The 22102-nt window shown below is 41.7% G+C and overlaps 1 long non-coding RNA gene across 1 annotated transcript; it reads left to right on the top strand.

Annotated features, from left to right (window-relative positions):
- Positions 1-336: 336 nt before the first annotated feature.
- LOC128582039 (uncharacterized) lies at positions 337-21100 on the top strand. Its single transcript, XR_008378974.1, has 3 exons — positions 337-460; positions 19186-19283; positions 20368-21100. It is a non-coding gene; the product is annotated as an uncharacterized LOC128582039 (long non-coding RNA).
- Positions 21101-22102: the final 1002 nt, after the last annotated feature.

Here is a 22102-nt window from a genome sequence, read left to right on the forward strand (position 1 = left end):
CTAAATTTCATAAGTCATTATTTCAGTTTCTTATTTCATTTAAAATATTTAGACTCAAATAATAGTAATCATTTATAACCAGAGTACTTTCTAGAGTAAATAAGGGAAAGACAAAATATCAAGAGGAAACTGAAAGCAGGATTATTTCATAGATGTAATTCCTCTACAATTTTGGCCACTAAGATGTTCTAACTCCCAGTTTTGTCAATTGGCCTAGGGATTTGTTTAGTGAAGAAATGTATTCTGGGAAAAAGGCGACTTGATCTTTCTCTGCCTTTGGCGGTGTTTTGCAACCTCAGGTCAATGATTTAACACCATAAAGGAAAGTAGGGGCGGAGGGTTACCATTCTCTGTCAATCTGTATAGGTTCTAGATTGCCCCCCTGTGGCAATGAGTTGATGGAGAGTTGACTTAGAGGGATGGACATGGTGTGCTGGATTTCTACAGATGTCATAATAAGGTCAGTTGAGACAAGTTTCAGCTTTTAAAATAAAGTGGATTTACATTGACTGGCTACGGCCATTCTGATTTTATTTCAAAATAGAAGCTTTGTGTGTACATGCCAGTCTTTAGAGATGCTGACAGATACCTGACAGAAATTTAAGGCATCTTAGCAGTTTTAGAACTGAGAGGTCGCAGCGAATTCCCTGAAACCATATGTGTGTGTGTGGATACTATATTTAATGTATTGATTATTATGAATTGATTCATAGATTTGGCTCAATATTTTTTCTACTCCAAAAATATTTAAAGTCATCCGGTAGCAGAGGTACTATTGGCTGGGTAGGAAATTCCACAGAGACATTTACAATTCATGACACTCTAACAACAGTTGTGCTTGTATAATCCTCATCCTCCCCTCCACCAAGGTTACCCAATCATACCCTGTTCTTCCGTCCCACCCAGCTTCCTTCTTTTTTTCTCTGAAATTACTGGCTAGTTCTAAGCACCCCTGCTGGTTTCATTTTTTCCTCAGCAGGGTATTTATCTTGGTGAGTGTGTTGCTTATTACGTAACACGAGTACTATTTGCGTAATGATACCAACAACATTCAGAATATTGCTAACTTCATAGAGAATCATATATTCTTAAAATTACTTATAGAAATTGCTCTACTTACCAGGGATTATTTTATATCTTACATCTATAAAAGAGAGTTTAATTTAAATTTTTTTGTATAATTAAATATATCATTACCTGTCGAGCAAGATATCGGCTCGGAATAAGGCCTGGGGAATGCACGTAGAAGGGAAAACCAGTATCTGCGTGGTACTTAGATTAGGTCACTGAAAGCACTTAGTTTTCCCCAGAGCACTGGCATTTACATCCTCGTAGTGCCTGACACATCCTGGGAACACACCACTTTTGTGTTTATTGTCATTACTCCTCTACGCTGGCATCCCACATTTTTACCCAGAGCAGAAATTCCAAAGCTGTTCCTGAATCCTCTTACTCCTTTGCTTCCTACAGCCAGTGAGGTATCCAATCCCCTCCTTTGCTCTCAGACTCTGCCATGTAATCTCCCAGCCTTCAAGGCAGCCCTGTTCTAGTCTAGTTTCCACACAAGAGCAGCGGCCAGCAGAATGGTTTCTGTAAAAGTCCATATCTGGTTATAGGCTCCATCCATGCACATCTTTTGCCTGACACCCTTCATTGGATTCTCTTTGTCATCAGGATAAAGTCTAAGCTCTTTATAAGACCCACACAGTTTTTCATGATCTGGTTTCTCCCACCATCTCTGGTTCCTTTTTTTTTTTTTCAAGACAGAGTCTCACTTTCTCACCCCAGTAGAGTACCCTGGTTGTCATAGCTCACAGCAACCTCTAACTCTTGGGATCAAGTGATTCTCTTTTCTCAGCCTCCCAAGTAGCTGGGACCACAGGCACCCTCCACAATGCCCAGCTATTTTTAGAGATGGGGTCTTGCTCTAGCTCAGACTTGTCTCGAACTTGTGAGCTCAGGCAACCTGCCCACCTCCATCTCCCAAAGTGTTGGGATTACAGGCATAAGCCACCACGCTGGGCCTCATCTCTGGTTCCCTTTCTTGCTGTTTGCCAGCCCACACACCAGGCCCAGCCTCACCAAGTCACCTAAAGCTTCAAAAAGGTTTTATAGGCTCTCTACCTCCTGGGCCTTAAGTACATGTTATTCCTGTCCCCTGAAGCCTTAGCAGTGTGGAGGGCCTACCCTAGGTCTGGCACACAGTAGCTGTGAAAGGATAGGACGTAGGAATAGGAAGATAGGTGGACACAGGTACAGTTCAGCCTGTCCTGGCCCTGCTTCACGAGAGTGGGGTGACACTCTAGTCAGGCACGATGCTTCTCTCCACATTGTGTCCCCCAGCACAGATCTGGCTTGCAGAGAGCAGCCAGCCACCCTGGGCCTCCGATATAATCCTAGGCTCCGAATAGTGGCTGCTGTTAGGGGTGGGAGGCTGGGCCTCCTCCTAAGGGTTTCATTATTTGCTTCAAGAACTTTTGTTCCTCTTTGAAAATCCTGCTCCTTGGTTATCAAACTGCCGGACTGTGTGGTGTTCAACCCAGACCTCTACCTTCTCAAAAGACATTTTTTCCTCTATAATGAAGACTCAAGAAGATAATTTTTCATTTTGGAAGTAATGACTTATTCCATGCATGGCTTAAGAGTCCCTCAGTGCTCTGTGCTTCACTTTCCCCTGGAATATAACCTTCTTGATAACAGGAACCATGCTGGCTTTTGTTTGCTGTTTGTATCTCCAGAGACTAGAGCAGAGCCTGAGGCATAGCAGGTGTTCAGTAAATAATTAAATTCAGAGAGTGGATGAATGCAAGAGTGAATGAGCCAAGGTAAATATTTAATTTAAAAGATTGTTTAAATTTAGGACATTTTTGGATTTACACAATTATTGCAAAGATAGTTTGTGTGAAACCTGTACCCAATTTCTTCTATTAACATCTTATGTTACTAAGCACATTTGTCACAATTAATGAAACAATATTTGTACGTGATTATTGTCTGAAGTTCATACATTATTTGGATTTCTTCAGTTGTCACCTAATGTCTTTTTTTCTGATCCATTCAGGATCCTGCATTTACATATTAACTGCCATGTGAGTTGTACTTAACTCACACTACTTTTGAGCCCAGAGCCTCGTGAAGCATATAGAACTGGGGGGTAGGTGGGAAGGTCCATAGCCTGCCGGTGCACCGTGAAACTGCTGTTCATTTTCACTGTCAATCAAAACATAAATCTCACAAACAGAAAGCAATAAAAAAATAACAAAGTTTTCATTAAATTAGAAAGTTTTTATTCTGTTTTCACAATAAAACCCCCATGACTCCAAAGAAAAAATATTTTTTTTTCCTAGTGTGACAGTCAATGTGTTAGAAGTTATGACCCCTTAGGCTCCTCTTGGTTGTGACAGTGTCTCAGATTTTTTAATGACTTTGGCAATTTTGAAGAGTACTGGTCAGGTATTTTGTAGGTTGCACTTCAGTTGGAATTTGTCCGATCTTTTCAACATGATCAGACTGGAGGAATATGCTCTTAAGAGGAAGATCACAAAGGTGAAATGCCATTTTCATCACATATCAAGGGCACAAACTGTCATCAGTATGACATATCACTGTTGATGCTGGTCATTGTAGTCACTTGGGCTTAAGTGTTTGTCAGATTTCTGTCTTGTAAAGTTACTTTTTTCCCTCCCTTTCCATGTTGTACTTTGTGGAAGATATTTACTCTGTTCAGCATAGAATTAAGGAGTGGAAGTTGTATTCCACTTTATAAGGGTAGAATATCAATGTAAATTATTTGAAATTCTGCACAGGAGGTTTGTGTATTCTTCCTTAACTTATTTATTCAATAATTTATGTCAGTATGGATACATGAATTTTTATTTTATGCTTTAGATTTTAAATTCTCCTATATTTATTGGGTGGCACCTGTGGCTCAGTGAGTAGGGTGCCGGCCCCATATACCAAGGGTGGCAGGTTCAAACCCAGCCCCGGCCAAACTGCAACAAAAAAATACCCAGGCATTGTGGCGGGTGCCTGTGGTCCCAGCTACTCAGGAGGCTGAGGAGAGAGAATTGCCTAAGCCCAGGAGCTGGAGGTTGTTGTGAGCTGTGATGCCATAGTACTCTAGTGAGGGCAACAAAGTGAGACTCTGTCTCTTAAAAAAACAAAAAAACTCTTATATTTATTTTGTTACTCAACTTGTTCCAATTTAGGCCATTGGGTGCTATTTCAGTTGGCTCCTGTACTTTTTGACATACCATATTATTATTTAATATTCTTTCCTTCCTGACACTGCAAAGATTCTCCCGGTTTATCTTGTATATTTCCTGCCCCAGTCTCAAGATCACCTATTTTTCTAAGGAATTCTTCTTTTAATTGGAGAACAATATTACAAACCAAGATCTGGGTGCCAGTCACCACTGGAGTTTGTTGCATTTAGGCCTTTGGAGCTGATAAAATGGAGATGTATGTGTGTATATACATCTATAAGTATTTCTATATGCAAATATCTGTATCCATTTAAGATGAGCATGAGTTTATACTGATTTCTCTCTGAGCATTTAAATTTAACAGTTGTATTGAAAATGGTAGGCATAAATTCAAACATATCAATAATTAGATTAAAAGTGAATGGATCAAACAATTCAGAATTTGTCAGACTGGGTAAGAAACCAAGAGGCAATTATATGTTTACAAAAGATGTAGAAAAGTGATACCACATAAACTTTAAGGCAAAAATATTAAAGTAATATAATAAAAGTATCAACATTGTCAGGAAGATATGACGATTATAAACACATATGCATCTACCAACAGAGCCCCCAAATGCATAAAGCACAAAATGACAGAATTGATAGAAGGAAGAGGCAATTCAGCAATAGTAGGAATACTTCAATACCTTACTCTTAGTAATTTATGGAACAAATAGAGATAAAATTAGCAAGGATATAGAAAACTTGAACAGCTCTATCAACTAACTTGATTTGACATTTATAGGATATTGCACCCAATAATAGCAGCATACATGGAACATTTTCCAGGAAAAGACCATATATGCTAGGGTACAAAATAAGTCTTAATGCATTTACCAAACTAATAAAAGATTTGAAATCAAAATATCTCTAACCATAGTGGAATTAAATTAATTAACAAAGAAATAAATTTAGGATCTGTGCAGCACCCAGGAGGCATGTTAAACACCCTCGGATTGTGCACATCAGGCAAGAGCCTGCCAATTGCCCTTCCTCCTCCTACCAGTCATCCTTGTTTTCTTATTCATATGGCCATATAATTGTTTATATATTGGTTTCACATTAGTATTGAGTATATTGGATATTTTTTTCCCATTCTTGAGATACTTTACTAAGAAGAATGTGCTTCAGCTCCACCCAGGTAAACATAAAAGATGTAAAGTCTTCATCTTTTCTTATGGCTGAATAGTATTCCATGGTATACACATGCCACAGTTTGTTAATTCATTCATGTGTCGCTTCCACCATTTGGCAATTATGAATTAAGCTGCAATAAACATTCTGGTGCAAATGCCTTTGTGGTAGCATGATTTTTTTTTTTCCATCTGGGTAGATACCTAGTAATGGGATTGTGGGATCAAATGGAAGGTTGACTTTTAGTTTTTTGAAAATTCTCCATACTTCTTTCTGTAAAGCTTGTATTAGTTTGTAGTCCCGCCAGCAACATGGACGTGTTCCCTTCTCTCCATATCCATGCCAGCATCTGCAGATTTAGGGCTTTGTGATGTGGGCTAATCTTATTGGAGTAAGATGATATCTCAGAGTGCTTTTGACTTGCATTTCTCTGATTCAAGACATGAGCATTTTTCATGAGTTTGGCCATTCATCTATCATCTTCAGAGGAGTTTCTGTTCAAGTCTCTTGTCAATTGTTTTATTTTCGTATATGCTGATTGTTTTTTCTGCCTGCTCAAATCTACTAGTGAGTCCCTCTAGTAAAATTTGCATTTCTGTTATGTTTTTCAGTGCCATAATTTCTATTTGGTTCTTTTTTATAATTTTCTTTTTTTTTTTTTTTTTTTTTAATTTTTTTATTGAATCATAAGTGTATACAATGATATGATTATGGGGCATCATACACTCACTTCATAAACCATTTGACACATTTTTATCCCAGTGGTTAACATAGCCTTTCCGGCGTTATCTCAGTTACTGTGCCAAAACATTTATATTCTACATTTACCAAGTTTCGCAAATACCCCTGTAATATGCACCACAGGTGTGATCCCACCGATTCCCCTCCCTCTACCCACCCCCCCCTTTCCCACTTCCCCCTATTGTTAAGTTGTATTAGGGTTATAGCTTTCATGTGAGAGTCCCAAATTAGTTTCATAGTAGGGCTGTGTACATTGGATATTTTTTCTTCCATTCTTGGGATACTTTACTAAGAAGAATATGTTCCAGCTCCATCCATGTAAACATGAAAGAGGTAAAGTCTCCATCTTTCTTTAAGGCTGCATAGTATTCCATGGTATACATATACCACAATTTATTAATCCATTCGTGGATCGATGGGCACTTCGGCTTTTTCCATGACTTAGCAATTATGAATTGGGCTGCAATAAACATTCTGGTACAAATATCTTTGTTATGTTGTGATTTTTGGTCTTCTGGGTATATGCCCAGCAGAGGAATTACAGGATTGAATGGCAGATCTATTTTTAGATCTCTGAGTGTTCTCCATATATCCCTCCAAAAGGAATGTATTAATTTGCATTCCCACCAGCAGTGCAGAAGTGTTCCCTTTTCTCCGCATCCACGCCAACATCTCTGGTCTTGAGATTTTGTGATATAGGCTAGTCTCATTGGAGTTAGATGATATCTCAAAGTAGTTTTGATTTGCATTTCTCTGATGATTAAAGATGATGAGCATTTTTTCATATGTCTGAAGGCCGTGCGCCTGTCTTCTTCAGAGAAGTTTCTCTTCAAATCCCTTGCCCAGCCTGCGATGGGATCCCTTGTTTTTTTCTTGCTGATGCGTTTGAGTTCTCTGTGGATTCTGGTTATTAAACCTTTGTCAGAGTTATACCCTGCAAATATCTTCTCCCATTCTGAGGGCTGTCTGCTTGCTCTGCTTACTGTGTTCTTAGCTGTGCAGAAGCTTTTTAGTTTGATCAAGTCCCAGTAGTGTATTTTTGAAGCTGCTTCAATTGCCCGGGGGGTTCTCCTCATGAAATACTCACCCAGACCAATTTCTTCAAGGGTTTTCCCTGCATTCTCCTCTAGTATTTTTATAGTTTCATGTCTTAAGTTTAAATCTTTAATCCAATGAGAGTCTATCTTAGTTAATGGTGAAAGGTGTGGGTCTAATTTCAGTCTTCTGCAGGTTGCCAGCCAGTTCACCCAGCACCATTTGTTAAATAGGGAATCTTTTCCCCACTGAATGTTTTTAATTGGCTTGTCAAAAATCAAATAGCGGTAAGTAGCTGGATTCATCTCTTGGTTCTCTATTCTATTCCAGATATCTACTTCTCTGTTTTTGTGCCAATACCATGCTGTTTTGATCACTATCGATTTGTAGTAAAGTCTGAGGTCTGGTAGTGTGATTCCTCCTGTTTTGTTTTTATTTCTGAGTAATGTCTTGGCTATTCGAGGTTTTTTCTGATTCCATATAAAACGAAGTAATGTTTTTTCAAGATCTTTAAAATATGACAGTGGAGCTTTAATAGGGAGTGCGTTGAAAGTATATATTGCTTTGGGTAGTATGGACATTTTGATAATGTTGATTCTTCCTAGCCATGAGCATGGTATGTTTTTCCATTTGTTAACATTTTCAGCTATTTCTTTTCTTAGAGTTTCATAGTTCTCTTTATAGAGATCTTTCACGTCTTTTGTTAGGTAAATTCCCAAATATTTCATCTTCTTTGGCACTACTGTGAATGGGATAGAGTCCTTAACTGCTTTTTCAATTTGACTGTTGTTGGTGTATATAAAGGCTACCGATTTATGAATGTTGATTTTGTAACCTGAGACGCTGCTGTATTCCTTGATCACTTCTAGGAGTTTTGTAGTAGAGTCCCTAGTGTTTTCCAGATACACAATCATATCATCTGCGAAGAGCGAGAGTTTGATCTCTTCTGACCCTATATGGATACCCTTGATCGCCTTTTCTTCCCTAATTGCGGTGGCTAAAACTTCCATTACAATGTTGAAAAGCAATGGAGACAATGGGCAGCCTTGTCTGGTTCCTGATCTGAGTGGAAATGATTCCAATTTAACTCCATTCAATATGATATTGGCTGTGGGTTTGCTGTAGATAGCCTCTATCAGTTTAAGAAAAGTCCCTTCTAGACCAATTTTCTTGAGTGTTCTGATCATGAAGGGATGCTGGATATTATCAAAAGCTTTTTCTGCATCAATTGAGAGAATCATATGGTCTTTGTTTTTTAATTTGTTTATGTGCTGAATTACATTTATAGATTTACGTATATTGAACCAGCCTTGAGACCCTGGGATAAAACCAACTTGGTCATGATGTATAATTTGTTTGATGTGTTGCTGGATTCTGTTTGTTAGGATCTTGTTGAATATTTTTGCATCTATATTCATTAGTGATATTGGTCTATAATTTTCTTTTCTTGTTGGGTCTTTTCCTGGTTTGGGGATCAGGGTGATATTTGCTTCATAGAACGTGTTGGGTAGTCTTCCTTCTTTTTCTACATTTTGGAACAGGTTGAGTAATATAGGTACTAATTCCTCTTTAAAGGTTTGGTAGAATTCTGACGTGAAACCATCTGGTCCCGGGCTTTTCTTTTTAGGGAGGTTTTGTATAGTTGATGCTATTTCTGAACTTGATATGGGTCTGTTCAACATTTCCACTTGATTCTGGTTAAGTCTTGGAAGGTGGCGTGCTTCCAAGTATCGGTCTATTTCCTTCAGATTTTCATATTTCTGAGAATAAAGTTTCTTGTAATATTCATTAAGGATTTTTTGGATTTCTGATGAGTCTGTGGTTATTTTGTCTTTGTTGTTTCTGATTGATGATATTAGAGATTTTACTCTTTTTTTCCTGATTAGGTTGGCCAGAGGTTTATCTATTTTATTGACCTTTTCAAAAAACCAGCTTTTTGATTTATTGATCTGTTGTATTATTCTTTTGTTTTCAATTTCATTTAATTCTGCTCTAATTTTGGTTATTTCTTTTCTTCTACTGGGTTTGGGGTTGGAATGTTCTTCCTTTTCCAGTTGCGTGAGATGTCCCATTAAGTTGTTAACTTCCTCTCTTTCCGTTCTCTTGAGGAAGGCTTGCAGTGCTATAAATTTCCCTCTTAGAACTGCCTTTGCAGTGTCCCAGAGGTTCTGATAGCTTGTGTCTTCATTGTCATTTTGTTCCAAAAAATTGGTGATTTCTTTCTTAATCTCATCTCTGACCCAGCTATCATTCAGCATAAGGTTATTTAACTTCCATGTTTTTGTATGGGTATGCAGATTCCTGTTGTTACTCAATTCAAGTTTTATTCCATGATGGTCCGAGAAGATGCATGGAATAATTTCTATTCCTTTAAATTTACTGAGGTTAGACTTGTGACCTAAAATGTGATCAATTTTGGAGTAAGTTCCGTGGGCTGATGAGAAGTATGTGTATTCAGTTTTGTTGGGATGAAATGTTCTGTAGATGTCTGCTAAATCTAAATACTGGATGGTTAGGTTTAAATCTAAGATTTCTTTGCTCAGCTTCTTTCTGGAGGATCGATCCAACACTGCCAAGGGAGTGTTGAAATCTCCAACGATTATGGAGCTGGAGGAAATCAAGTTACTCATGTCTGTTAGAGTTTCTCTTATAAATTGAGGTGCATTCTGGTTGGGTGCATAGATATTAATAATTGAGATCTCGTCATATTGAGTATTACCCTTAACAAATATGAAGTGACCATTCTTGTCCTTCCTTACTTTTGATGGTTTAAAGCCTACTGTATCTGCAAATAAAATTGCAACACCTGCTTTTTTCTGATTACCATTTGCCTGAAATATGGATGACCATCCTTTCACCCTGAGTCTGTATTTGTCTTTTAAGTTGAGATGTGACTCTTGTATGCAACAAATATCTGGCTTAAGTTTTTGTATCCAGTCAGCTAACCTATGCCTCTTTAGAGGACAGTTTAAGCCATTCACATTGATGGAGAGTAAGGATAAGTCTGGTGGAATTTTGGGTATCGAGTTTTTCAAAGGTCCAGTGGACATTTTTAATCCTTTCGCCAGTGTGGAAGTTGGAGTTTGATCCGAAGTTTCTGAGTGAGTTTACTTTTGTGGTATAGGATTGGGTTGGTCATTGTGGAGGATAGGTCTGAGAACATCCTGAAGAGCTGGTTTACTTATGGCAAATTTTTTCAACATATGAATGTCATTGAAGTATTTAATTTCTCCATCATAGATGAAACTCAGTTTAGCTGGATACAAGATCCTGGGTTGAAAGTTTTTTTGCTTTAGGAGATTAAAAGTTGATGACCAGCCTCTTCTTGCTTGAAAAGTTTCAGCAGAGAGATCTGCAGTTATTCTAATATTCTTACCTTTGTACGTTATAGTTTTCTTTCGCCGGGCTGCTTTGAGAATCTTCTCTTTCATGTTAACTTTAGTGAAGCTAATTATGATATGTCTGGGAGATGGCTTTTTGGGGTTGAATCGTGCTGGGGTTCTGAAGCTGTCTGCTATCTGAATTTCAGATTCTCTAGGCATGTCTGGAAAATTTTCTTTCATAATTTCATGTAGAAGGGCCTCTGTGCCCTTGGCTGCCACGTCATCAGCCTCCGAAATTCCTATAACCCTTATGTTATTTTTTTTCGAATTATCTGAGAGCTCTCTGAGTAAGTGATCCGTTTTTGCTCTCCATTTCTCTTCCTCTTTGAGAGATTGGGAGCGTTCGAAGACTTTATCTTCAATGTCAGAAATCCTTTCTTCTGCTTGCTCCATTCTGTTACTGAGGGATTCTACTGTATTTTTCATATCTTTGAGGGCTGTAATTTCTTGTTTCAGTGTGTCTAAGTCTTTGGTGGTTTTGTCTTTAAATTCGTTAAATTCTTGAGACAGTTTTTGAATTTCTCCTCGAATTCCTAATTCCATTTTATTAATCTTGTCTGCAAACCAAATTCTGAATTCAACTTCTGACATCTCAGCCAGTTGTTTATGAATGGGATCTTCAATCACATCTGCCGTATCTTTTCTTGGGGGGGTTGATCTATTCTGGTTATTCATGTTACCAGAGTTTTTCCGCTGATTCCGCCCCATGGTTTACTCCCTTTGGTTTTTCCCCTGGGGTTTTATCGAGGGCCCGTACAGTGTTGTGGCCTGAGAAACTGGGGCCCTGTCTGGTGTGGTGGAGCAAAGTGGTTCTGTCTTGTTTTCAGCTGGTTTCTGTTCGATCCTATTGCAACTTCTACTCTGGCTTGAAGTCTCAGCTGTGTGGAAAAATCAGCAATTAAGTCACCCCGCCTGCCCACCTCTGGCCCCAGTTGGAAAAGGAGAATGAAACCTTCCTACAATCGCACACCCAGGGCACCACCTGAAAAGTCCTCAGTCTATTAGCCCAGTTCAAAAGGTCTGAATCAACTGTCTCAATCGGCACTTGTCTCAGGTGGAAGGGTTCAAGAGGTCTCTGGGAACTGGATCACAGGGGCCTGGTGACTCCTCTGACACAGCTCACCCCAGTGCAGCGTGGAGTCAGGAGGAGCCACCCCGCAAACAGAGCAGTCTGGGAAGGTTGACGTCTCCTTCCCCACTTTGCCCCTCCGTCGGACCCAGTCACTGGTATCTCTGCAGATGGCTAACCCAGTTGCCTGCAGTGAACAGACACTCCAGGGGTTTGCACCTGCCTGAATCGCGAGGAAGTCTGCCAGGCCCCCGCAGACTGCCACTATCTAGCAGGAGGAGATGGGGCCTGACATCTTTGAGTGTTTGATGCAGGTGATGGGAAGGAGGTGTTCACTCAGGCTTAGCCCCGTCCCTGATGGATGCTGCTAAGAGAACAGAACAGAACAGACAACTTTGTGAGGTTCTGTCTCTGTTCCTGTCGTCGCCTACAGGAGACGGGCTGTTTTGAGTTCAAACGTCTTTGCTGCTGGAGAATTGCGTCTGAACACCTCTCTGGGTCGGCCCCGCCCTGGAGGCTTCTGGGTTTGTGAGCCGTGACACCGGTGGCCTCCTCTGGTTGCCCAGGGAGACAGGGGGTGTGGCCTCAGAATATCCAGAAGTGAGCGTTCTGCCGTTAAAGAAAAAACGGCTGTTGATCTACCTCCAGGGAACTGCTGCTCTGGTGTGGGCACTCAGGCGACCCTTTTCTCCTCTGTCCCGCGCCCCAGAGTCAGCACTGAGCGGCCGCAGTTTGTGCTGGGTCCACACCCCTTAAGAGATCCCCCAAGAATCAGAACTCTTGGGGGATGGGCCCCCAGACCCGGATTGGGAGTGGGGCGGGGGGAAGCTAGAGTTTCATTCAGTTTCACGCAATACTACGGTCCGGGGAGGGCTCCTGCACTGCACCGCAGGGAAGTGCCGCCAAGGCTTGATTTTCCCTCAGCAGAGTGCCCTCTCCTCGCTCACGTATCCCAGAGTCAGCGCTGACCTGACGCAGCTCAGGCACTGTGCACTCCCCTCGAGAAATCACCCAAGGAGCCGAACTCCGGAGGGATAGGCCCTCAGACCCCGAGTGAGAGTAGGGGTTCTCAGCTCTCAGCGGGGAGGCCAGAGTCTGATTCAGTCTTGGGCCCCGTATGCCCGGGGAGGGTTGCTGTACTGCACCGCAGGGAAGTGCCGCCAAGGCTTGATTTTCCCTCAGCAGAGTGCCCTCTCCTCGCTCACGTATCCCAGAGTCAGCGCTGACCTGACGCAGCTCAGGCACTGTGCACTCCCCTCGAGAAATCACCCAAGGAGCCGAACTCTGGAGGGATAGGCCCTCAGACCCCGAGTGAGAGTAGGGGCTCTCAGCTCTCAGCGGGGAGGCCAGAGTCTGATTCAGTCTTGTGCCCGGGGAGGGCTCTTGCACTGCACTGCAGGGAAGTGCCGCCAAGGCTTGATTTCCCCTCAGCGGAGTGCCCTCTCCTCGCTCACGCTCACGTATCCCAGAGTCAGCGCTGACCTGACGCAGCTCAGGCACTGTGCACTCCCCTCGAGAAATCACCCAAGGAGCCGAACTCCTGGGGGATAGGCCCTCAGACCCCGAGTGAGAGTAGGGGTTCTCAGCTCTCAGCGGGGAGGCCAGAGTCTGATTCAGTCTTGGGTCCCCTATGCCCGGGGAGGGTTGGTGCACTGCACCGCAGGGAAGTGCCGCGAGGCGTGACTCCCCCTCAGCCCGGTGCCCTCTCCTCACTCGGCGCGCCTCAGAGTCAATGCTGACCAGTCGCAACTCGGGGACTGTCCACTCCCCTTGAGAAATCACCCAAGGATCCGAAGTCCTGGGGGACAGGCCTCCAGACCTCAGTGGGCGGGAGGGGAGCGCCGGGGATTCAGGGTTGCCGGCAAAGGATTCCCAAAGTTTTATTCAGCCCTATGTCCGGCAGGAGAACGCCACGGCACCCCAGTAGGGGAGGTAGGTCCAGTTTTTAGAAGGTCTCTCCCTGGAGTGTAGTGGGAGGGCCTTTAATTTCTGCCCGCTTGTTCAATTGTGGGGCTCCAGAGCCGGTCTCATGGGGGAGGGGGACTCCCGTCCGCTTGGTGGTGGATTTTGTACCTTTTGTTTGCGTCCTTGTGATCACAACTTGCCTCAGCGGTGTTGATGTGCGTTCTTCAGCCTTCTCTCTTGGTGAGGCTCAAGTCCACCAGGATACTTACTAAATTCCTGTCCCTTAACTCTCCTTCTGGACGGGAGCCTTTGTTGAAAGCTGGCTTCAGTCCGCCATCTTGTCTCCCTCCTCGGTGTCGACATCTTAAGTAAAAGGTTGTCATAATTTCTAGCCTAGGGAAGACATTTCCTTCCTTAATTTCCCTTCTTTCTACGTTGTGCTTCCTATCCTTAGAATTCCTCCTGAGAGAGACCAGAGGAGGGAATTGGGAGCTAAGAACAGGGACTTCCCACTGTTTGTCACTGGGGATGGGGTCAAAGGGCACTCTCTTTTTTATAATTTTCCATCACTTTATTGATATTCACCATTTGCAAGACATTGTTCTCTTTGTTTGCATTATTTTTTTTCCTGTGGGTTCTTTTAGCTCTTATCATACTTAAGATAGTTCTCTTAAAGTCTTTGTATAATAAATCCAATGCCTAGGCTTTATTGGAGACATTTTGTACTAATTTATTTTTCACCCACAAATGACCATACTTTCTTATTTGCTTGCATGCCTCATAAGTTTTTGTTGATAATTGAATATTTTGAATTTTATAATGTAGTAACACTGGAAATCAGATTCTCCCCCTTACCCAGTTTTGTTGTTGTTGCTTGTTATTTGTTTCATTAGTAATTTGTGGAACTATTTATATAAAGTCTATATTCTTTATGGCCAATAAAGTTTATGTTACATTATCTCTGTGGGAAGCTACTGTTTGACAGTTTCTTGCTTTTTTTTTTTGAGTCAGAGGCTCACTTCGTCACCCTCAGTAGAATGCTGTGGTGTCATAGCTCACAGCAACTTCAAACTCTTGAGCTCAAATGGTTCTCTTGCCTCAGCCTCCCTAGTAGCTGAGACTACAGGTGCCTGCCACAATGCCTAGCTATCTTTTTTTTTTTTTTCTTTAGCAGGCCCGGGCTGGGTTCGAACCCACTAGCCCTGGAGCATGTGGCCGGTGCCCTAACCACTGAGCTACAGGTACCTACCCCTTTTTTTTGAGACAGAGTCTTAAGCTGTCACTCCAGGTAGAGTGCTGTGGTGTCACAGCTCACAGCAACCTCAAACTCTTGGTCTTAAGAGATTCTCTTGCCTCAGCCTCCCAAGTAGCTGGGACTACAGGCACCCGCCACAACACCTGGCTATTTTTCGGTTGTGGTTGTCGTTGTTTGGCAGGCCCAGGCTGGATTCGAACACGCCAGCTCTCTTGTATGTGGCTGGTGCCCTAGCTATGTGAGCCCTTTTCTTTCTTTCTTTCTTCCTTTTGTTTTTGTTTTGTTTGTTTGTTTTTGTTTCTTGAGACAGAGTCTCACTCTGTTGCCCAGGCTAGACTGCCGTGGTGTCATCATAGCTCACAGCAACCTCAAACTCAAACTCTTGGGTTCAAGTGATCCTCCCCAGTAGCTGGGACTTATAGGCACTGGCTACAACACTAAGCTAGTTTTCTATTTTTACTATTTTTAGTAAAGATGAGGGTCTCACTCTCACTCAGGCTGGTCTCATGCAATCCACCTGTCTCAGTCTCTCATAGTGCTAGGATTACAGGTGTAAGCCACTCCACCCATCTTGACAGTTTCTTTAAATGCCTTGAGAAAAGAAAAAGAAAATGCCACAAAGCTTTCCCAGTCTTGGCAGATTGCCTCTGTGTTAGGTACTCTTCAGTGATTAGCTAGGCCATTTATACCTCTACCTTAGCTTTACTTCCCATTTTCATGAAGCCCGAAAGAGGTGAGGTGATAGTTGAAGTTTAGGATTTCTTAGACCTTTTCTGAGCACGAATCTAGTCCTGGGCATGTGCTTCAACTTCTTTATTGGTAGCTTTTAAAAGTGTTTATCCTCCCATTTACTGGAGACATTTTCCAACCTCCAAGATTCCTTTCCCAGTCTCTCCCTCCCCACATTTGGTCTGTTTATTGCTTATCGGGGATGTCATCCCTTGCCTCAGTGTGTGAGAGCCAATACTTTGTCTGCATTTAAATATTTGAAGGAATCACTGCTTGGGCAGCTACTCTAATCCTGGGAATGCTCTGAGTTAGGCAAAACAAAAAGGCAAGCCCTTGTGCAAGTTCTGCAGGGAGCCACTAGACAGGTCATTTGAAACACACAATTATAGTCCTTTGAGAATAAGATTCTTTTATCTCCCTCTGGCCTTAACAACTTGAACTAGGAGTGTGGGCTGCCTTCTTCATAGCCCAACTGATCTGGAGAGCAGGTTGTGGTAGGCAGGCAATTTAAATATCATAGCGCTCTTTTGTGGTAATGTAACAGCCTTTTTCTTCATTAAGGTTTTTATGAGTTCTTGATTGGATTCCAGAGTTTGCAAAAGTTGATTCAGACAGTTATGCTTATTACTTGATTTTTGTGGAGGGATAGAAGCTTGGAGTTCTCTACCCTTTTCAGTAACATCTCTCTTTTCTTTACCTTTTTATATCCTTTATTGCATTTTGTTCATTTGTTCATTTTGTTCAATATTGCATATTGTTCATTTTTGTATTTTTGAAAATGGTATGTTGCACATTGTCATTTGGCCTTTATTAAAACCGAATATTATATTGCCACAGTCCATCCCTGTCTTTTTTTTTCATTAATAGTTTTGAAATGTACCATTGCATCATGCACATTAGGTGAGGACCCCCCAACTACCCTCCCTCTTCCCACATCCATCCCTGTCTTTGTATGTGATGCTGTCGTGCATGTTTTGATCGATGAAAGATATTCTAGGGTGGGAATATTTCTGTGAGATCGGTTTGGCTTTCACTATATAAATATTATTTGCATGGCTTAATTGAGGGTTAACTTAGCATAAGAGATTGCTCATTTTTCTAGGTGTGAATCGGCAGGTAGTTTTAAAATAACCTGATACGTTTGTATCCTTAGGGTCACAGCTCACCTCAGCAGGGTTGATGTGCGTTCTTCAACCTTTTCTCTTGGCTCAGCTCCAAACCATCAGCTTACTTGCTAAACTTCTGTCTTTCTGGATGGGTGCCTCTGTGGAAAGCTGGCTCCAGTCAGCCATCTTGCCTCCGCCTCATGATTGCATTAATGTACACAGCTATGATTTAATTAAAAAAAAAAAAACCTGGTATGTACAACACAGTACCAAGCCCTCAGGGTGTGTTGTTGTGGAGGACCAGGTGGCCCAGCTGGTGCCTAATTCAAATGTGTAATGATAAGAATGGTGCAGAGGTGACTAACTGCATACACAGAAACAGGGGGAGAATTCCAAGGCCCCACTCAGAAGACTGAACAGACTATAGACATGAGGATCTGATGGTAGACTACCAAGAACTGAAACAACCTCCTAGGATTTTAAGCCTCAAAAGTCAAGGGATGTGTATTGCGGGGGGGAGGAGTTTCAACTAAGAAAATCAATCTGATTTTGACAAGTGACAGTGCATAGCTGGATTTACATTATATCACACGAACATCTCAGGGTCTGTTCTTCATTAAGTTAGTCCTGAATCAAAGGTCTTACCTCTTCCCTCTGATTTTAGAGTCTTCCTCATCCAACCTAGCCTGCATTTTTCTGTAAGAATACAACTCTCATTTCATTGCTTCTCCATGTGACTACTTACTGCTTGGAGCTCTGGCTCCTCCCTGTCCAGTTATCTTCCTCTGCCCCAAGCAGCTGCAGTTGGGGCAAAGCTCTTTTGCATCAATACTAATGAACAGCTATGGCCTCTTGGCTGATAAAGTTTCCCCCATTCAGAGGCTCCCTGTGTCCTTGATGTTTCTGTACATTCTGTCATTCCTTCAGGGCCCTGCTCATTTCCTACTTTTCCTATGAAGCGTTTCCACATTTCTTTCTCTTTTTTCATAATAGCTGTTTGTACTATGTATATGGGGTTTGTAGGGGCAGAAAGTGGTGATACCTTTCCTCACCTATCATAAGTGTCATGGCCAACACTCCTATAACAAAAGACAGATTTACAAGAGAAAAACATAACAAATTTATTTAATCCAAGTTTTATGTGACATGGGAGCCCCACTGAAATGAGGACTCAGGGAAAACTATCTCCTTTCCTGTTTGGGATTGGTGAAGAGTGGATGATGGTGTAGAGATGATTGGACAGATCATACATAATCTAATGGTAAGAGAGAGAGAAGGGCAGGAAGACTCAGTAAGGCTTGTATGTTCAGATTCTTCTTGGCCTCTCTGTCTGGCATTCTTTCTTCTGGGATATGAGGAGGAACCCTGTGGAATGTGGAATGAAGGTCTTCAAGAGAGAAGGGAGACAATGACCTTCCTATGTTTTATGGCTTGCTTTGGTGGAGAGGAGTTCTAGTTTCTCTGATCCATTTGGGGGGAAGAGGAATACTGGTTTGTCTCTCTTTCTTAGTCTCATTTTGTTGCCCTTGGTAGAGTGCTGTGATGTCACAGCTTACAGCAACCTTAAACTTTCAACCTTTTGGGCTCAATAGATACTCTTGCCTCATCCTCCCAAATAGCTAGGACTATAGGTGCCTGGCCATTATTTTTTTTAGATATGTGGGTCTTGCTCTAGTTCAGGCTGTTCTTGAATTTGCTATTTTTAGAGACAGGGGTCTCGTTCTAGCATAGGCTGGACTCCTGAGCTGAAGCAAACCTGCCTTGGCCTCCCTGAGTGCTATGATTACAGGCATGAACCACTGCGCATGGCAGAATTCTGGTTTCTGTGAGTCACTCTGGGGAAGAAAGAGTGGTGGGAGAGAGGAGGGCAAGAGAAAGTCAGAGAGACCGAAGCCTTCTAGTATCTTTCAGTTCAGAGTATTATGCATGCCAAGGTGACACACTTTGGGATATTATTTTCTGAGCTCCATTAAGTGCTTATTTGAATATTTTGTCCATTGAAGTTTATTGTATATTTAAAAATATACAATCTGATGCAATTTTATCTTTTCTTCCATAAATAAATTATTCATGCTCTAGAATGATATATATGGGAAATGTTTGTGCTTCAATTAAATTAGGCAAAATAAGTAGTCTGCTTGAAAGTATTCTGTGCAATTATTATGCCAGGAGTTATTAAATCAGGAGTTTCTAGCCAAAGTTTAGACATGTTCACACTTAAATAGCATTAACACAGTCCACCTCTGTGTCTGGAGTTTTAGGTCATCCAAATTGCTCTTTATTCTGCCCATGGCCACATGCATCAGGCATGGGTGTGCATGAGTCAGTGAAAGGCACTGTCTGGTCAGGGCCTCCCCCGTCTGGCCAGGCCCTCCCCAAGGTACAAAATTATACCAACCCTGCTGACGCATTGTGGCAGCAAAGACGAGGAACCCCCAAAATTCCTTTATGAAACTGGCCAGTGGAACTTACATGTATTATTATTAGAAACAGTCTTCCATTGATATTTTATATTCAGAGATTCATTTGGGGTAAATCTGATTGAAAGTGAGATTTTTTTTTTTTCTTTCTATTTCCAAAGCCAAGTTTCTTCAGAGGCTTATCAGTGAAGCTTCAGAGTTGAAGGTTGCTCTGTGGAAGAAAGATCAACTGTAGGCCTTTGACACGCGTTGGACTTAGGTAATCAGTGGGGCTGGTGGGGGGGGAAATTAGGGCAATTCATGCGTAAGAGAGGACGGGACAGTTTGTGCATGAGGGAGGATTCAGTTTGTGTTTTATGATGGCAAATTAGGGCTATGAAGTCCTTGCGGGTCTGGCTCTCAAAGTCATTACATCTCTGCTAGGATCTGCCAACTCTTTCTCAAGGGGACAGATTAGAGCTACTGTTTTTAACTCTTGGTTGAACTATTTCTTTTATATAACTGGTAAACTTTATCACTAAGGGAAATCTTTTGGCTAGTTCAGCATTGCCAAGGCCTTTCATTATTATCTTTTACAAAAGCATGCCTATAAATAAGGATCTTCTCTGCAGCGTTATTAAATAACTGGAGAAATTATAAATATTCAACTATTGGGGAATAAATGGTTACACAATTTATGGTACATGGGACAACCTTATTGTGGGATATTATTCATGTGCTAAAAATGAGATCTGTCGGGGTGGCACCTGTGGCTCAGGGAGTAGGGCACAGCCCCATATGCCGGAGGTGGTGGGTTCAAACCCAGCCCCGGCCAAAAACTGCAACTAAATAAATAAATAAATAAATAAATCTTAAAAAAAAAAAAATGAGATCTGTCTGTATGTACCGACGTGGAGAGAAGGCCAGAGTATGTTGTGAAAAAAAGCAAGGTACAAATTATACACACACACACACACACACACGGACAGTATACATTCACACACTATCATCTATTTTTGTTCAAAAGAAAATTATGTGTACATACATAGATTGCTAAATAATATTAGCTAATATCTATTTTTGTTTTGTGCTAGCATTATACTCAATGTTGATCATACCTAAATGATCTCATTTACTTCTCAGAACAACACTATGAGACAGGTGATTAGTTAAAATCCTTTACTGATGAAGAAACTGCAGCTTGGAGAGATTAGGCCAGGCGTCCTCAAACTGTGGCCCACGGGCCACATGAGGTGGTGTGAATTGTATTTGTCCCCGTTTTGTTTTTTACTTCAAAATAAGATAATGTGCAGTGTGCATAGGAATTTGTTCATAGTTTTCTTTTTTTTTTTTTTTAACTACAGTCCGGCCCTCCAACGGTCTGAGGGACAGTGAACTGGCCCCCCGTTTAAAAAGTTTGAGGACGCCTGGGTTAGGTGGTCTGTCTGTCCGAGGCTGCACGGTGGGTCAGAAGCAAAACTGGAGCTCTAGGGCTAAAGCCTGCACTTGTAACCAGGATGCTCTGTGAGTTTTCTTCTTAACATTTATTTGCTGAAAGACTATAAGTTGTCCTAGTATTTAGTGGGGACGTTATATGAAACCCATACATGAGATAGGTACTGAACTAGGTGACTTCCAGATCCTTCCCTTACTCTGAGTCGTTGTCCAGGCTGCAGAAGCCTCCCGTACATATTTCTGAAAGAGCCACTTCTCTGTACAGGATGTCCCACCAGCCTGGTGCCTCCCCAGCCCATGACGCTGCTACTCATTTGGGAACTCAGAGAGCAGCTGTTGCTGTGTTTTCTGCATTCTTGTTCACTCTAGGAACCCTGATGAGCACTCACTACTTCACTTTCATCTTGCTCTTAAAGCAAATTTAGAATGTAATGGCTGTCATACAGTTCAAACTGCTAGGATAACCTAGGTCTACAGTTCAAATTAAACATTACCGCCTACATCTCTGGGTTTGAAACTAGTGTACCCAGAAGAAACTGCAAAGTGACAGTTATGTTGCAATATTTTAAGTGCAAACAGGAGTGGTCCTGTGTGCTGGCAATGGCAAGGCCATGTTGTCTAAAGTCTCTATTTGATTACTCATTTGTCTGCCCCTTCCCAGTGGCCTTTTCCTCTTTGAATTCTCAGAAGTCTTTTCCCTAAGTGCTTCAACTCACCCCTTGTTAAACCAATGGGGAGTGGAGGAGGTTTGGGACAGTCAAAAACAAACCTGTCCCTGATCCTCCCCCATTGGTGTGCAACTACTTAGATGCCTCTGATTAAATACATATATGTAAAGTCCCTTTATTCCAGAAGCAATTACTTCAATACAGCTTTAATTCCCTGGAGATCTATGAGATCTATTTGTGTGCAGAGACATGAAGAGAAGTAAGGTGAGGATGGGTAAAGACTCCCCTCCTAGGAAATGGACTCCTCCAATTTTCTCACTTGTTTATTCAGGCACTTTCACTTTTCCATATCTAGGAGTCACCCAGGAGCAAGCTCTGAACAGCTGGAGAGTGTGACACATCTGTGTTCTGTCCACTTCCTCCCTCTTCACCCATCCTCACCTTACTCTCACATTGTGAAAAAAAGCGAGGTACAAAATTATACACACACAAATGGACAGTATACACTCACACACACACTATCATCTATTTGGTACAAGAGAGCACCAGAATTTGTGCTAGAAAAAAATTTTAAATAATGCTTGTATGATAAGCACAGAGGAAGTTTGGTCACCAGGATTGTTAGGGCTATTGCCTTCTAACATTTTTTTTAGTCTTTCCATTTCCTTTCCTTTTTTCTTTTACTTTTTTTCCTTCCTCCCTCCCTTCTTTTTCTTCTTATACTAACAAAGCAAAAACAAATGGTGCTTCCTATCTTTTGCTTTCCCACAGTCCAACCTTTGATGCATGGGGTTTGGGTGATTACATTTTATTGCATTTTGGTGGGAACTGGTTTCTGCACCCTTCCTTTCCTCTGTGATCTCAATTCTCTGTTATTCCTTGGGTCCCAGGATGCAGCTAGACTTAAGTGTGAGAGAGAATGAGGTGAGCAGTGCTGGCATTTAGTATAAGAACTAGCTGAAGATCTGATCCTGTT

The sequence above is a fragment of the Nycticebus coucang genome, chromosome 3 (assembly GCF_027406575.1).
Source record: "Nycticebus coucang isolate mNycCou1 chromosome 3, mNycCou1.pri, whole genome shotgun sequence".
Lineage (NCBI taxonomy): Eukaryota > Metazoa > Chordata > Mammalia > Primates > Lorisidae > Nycticebus > Nycticebus coucang.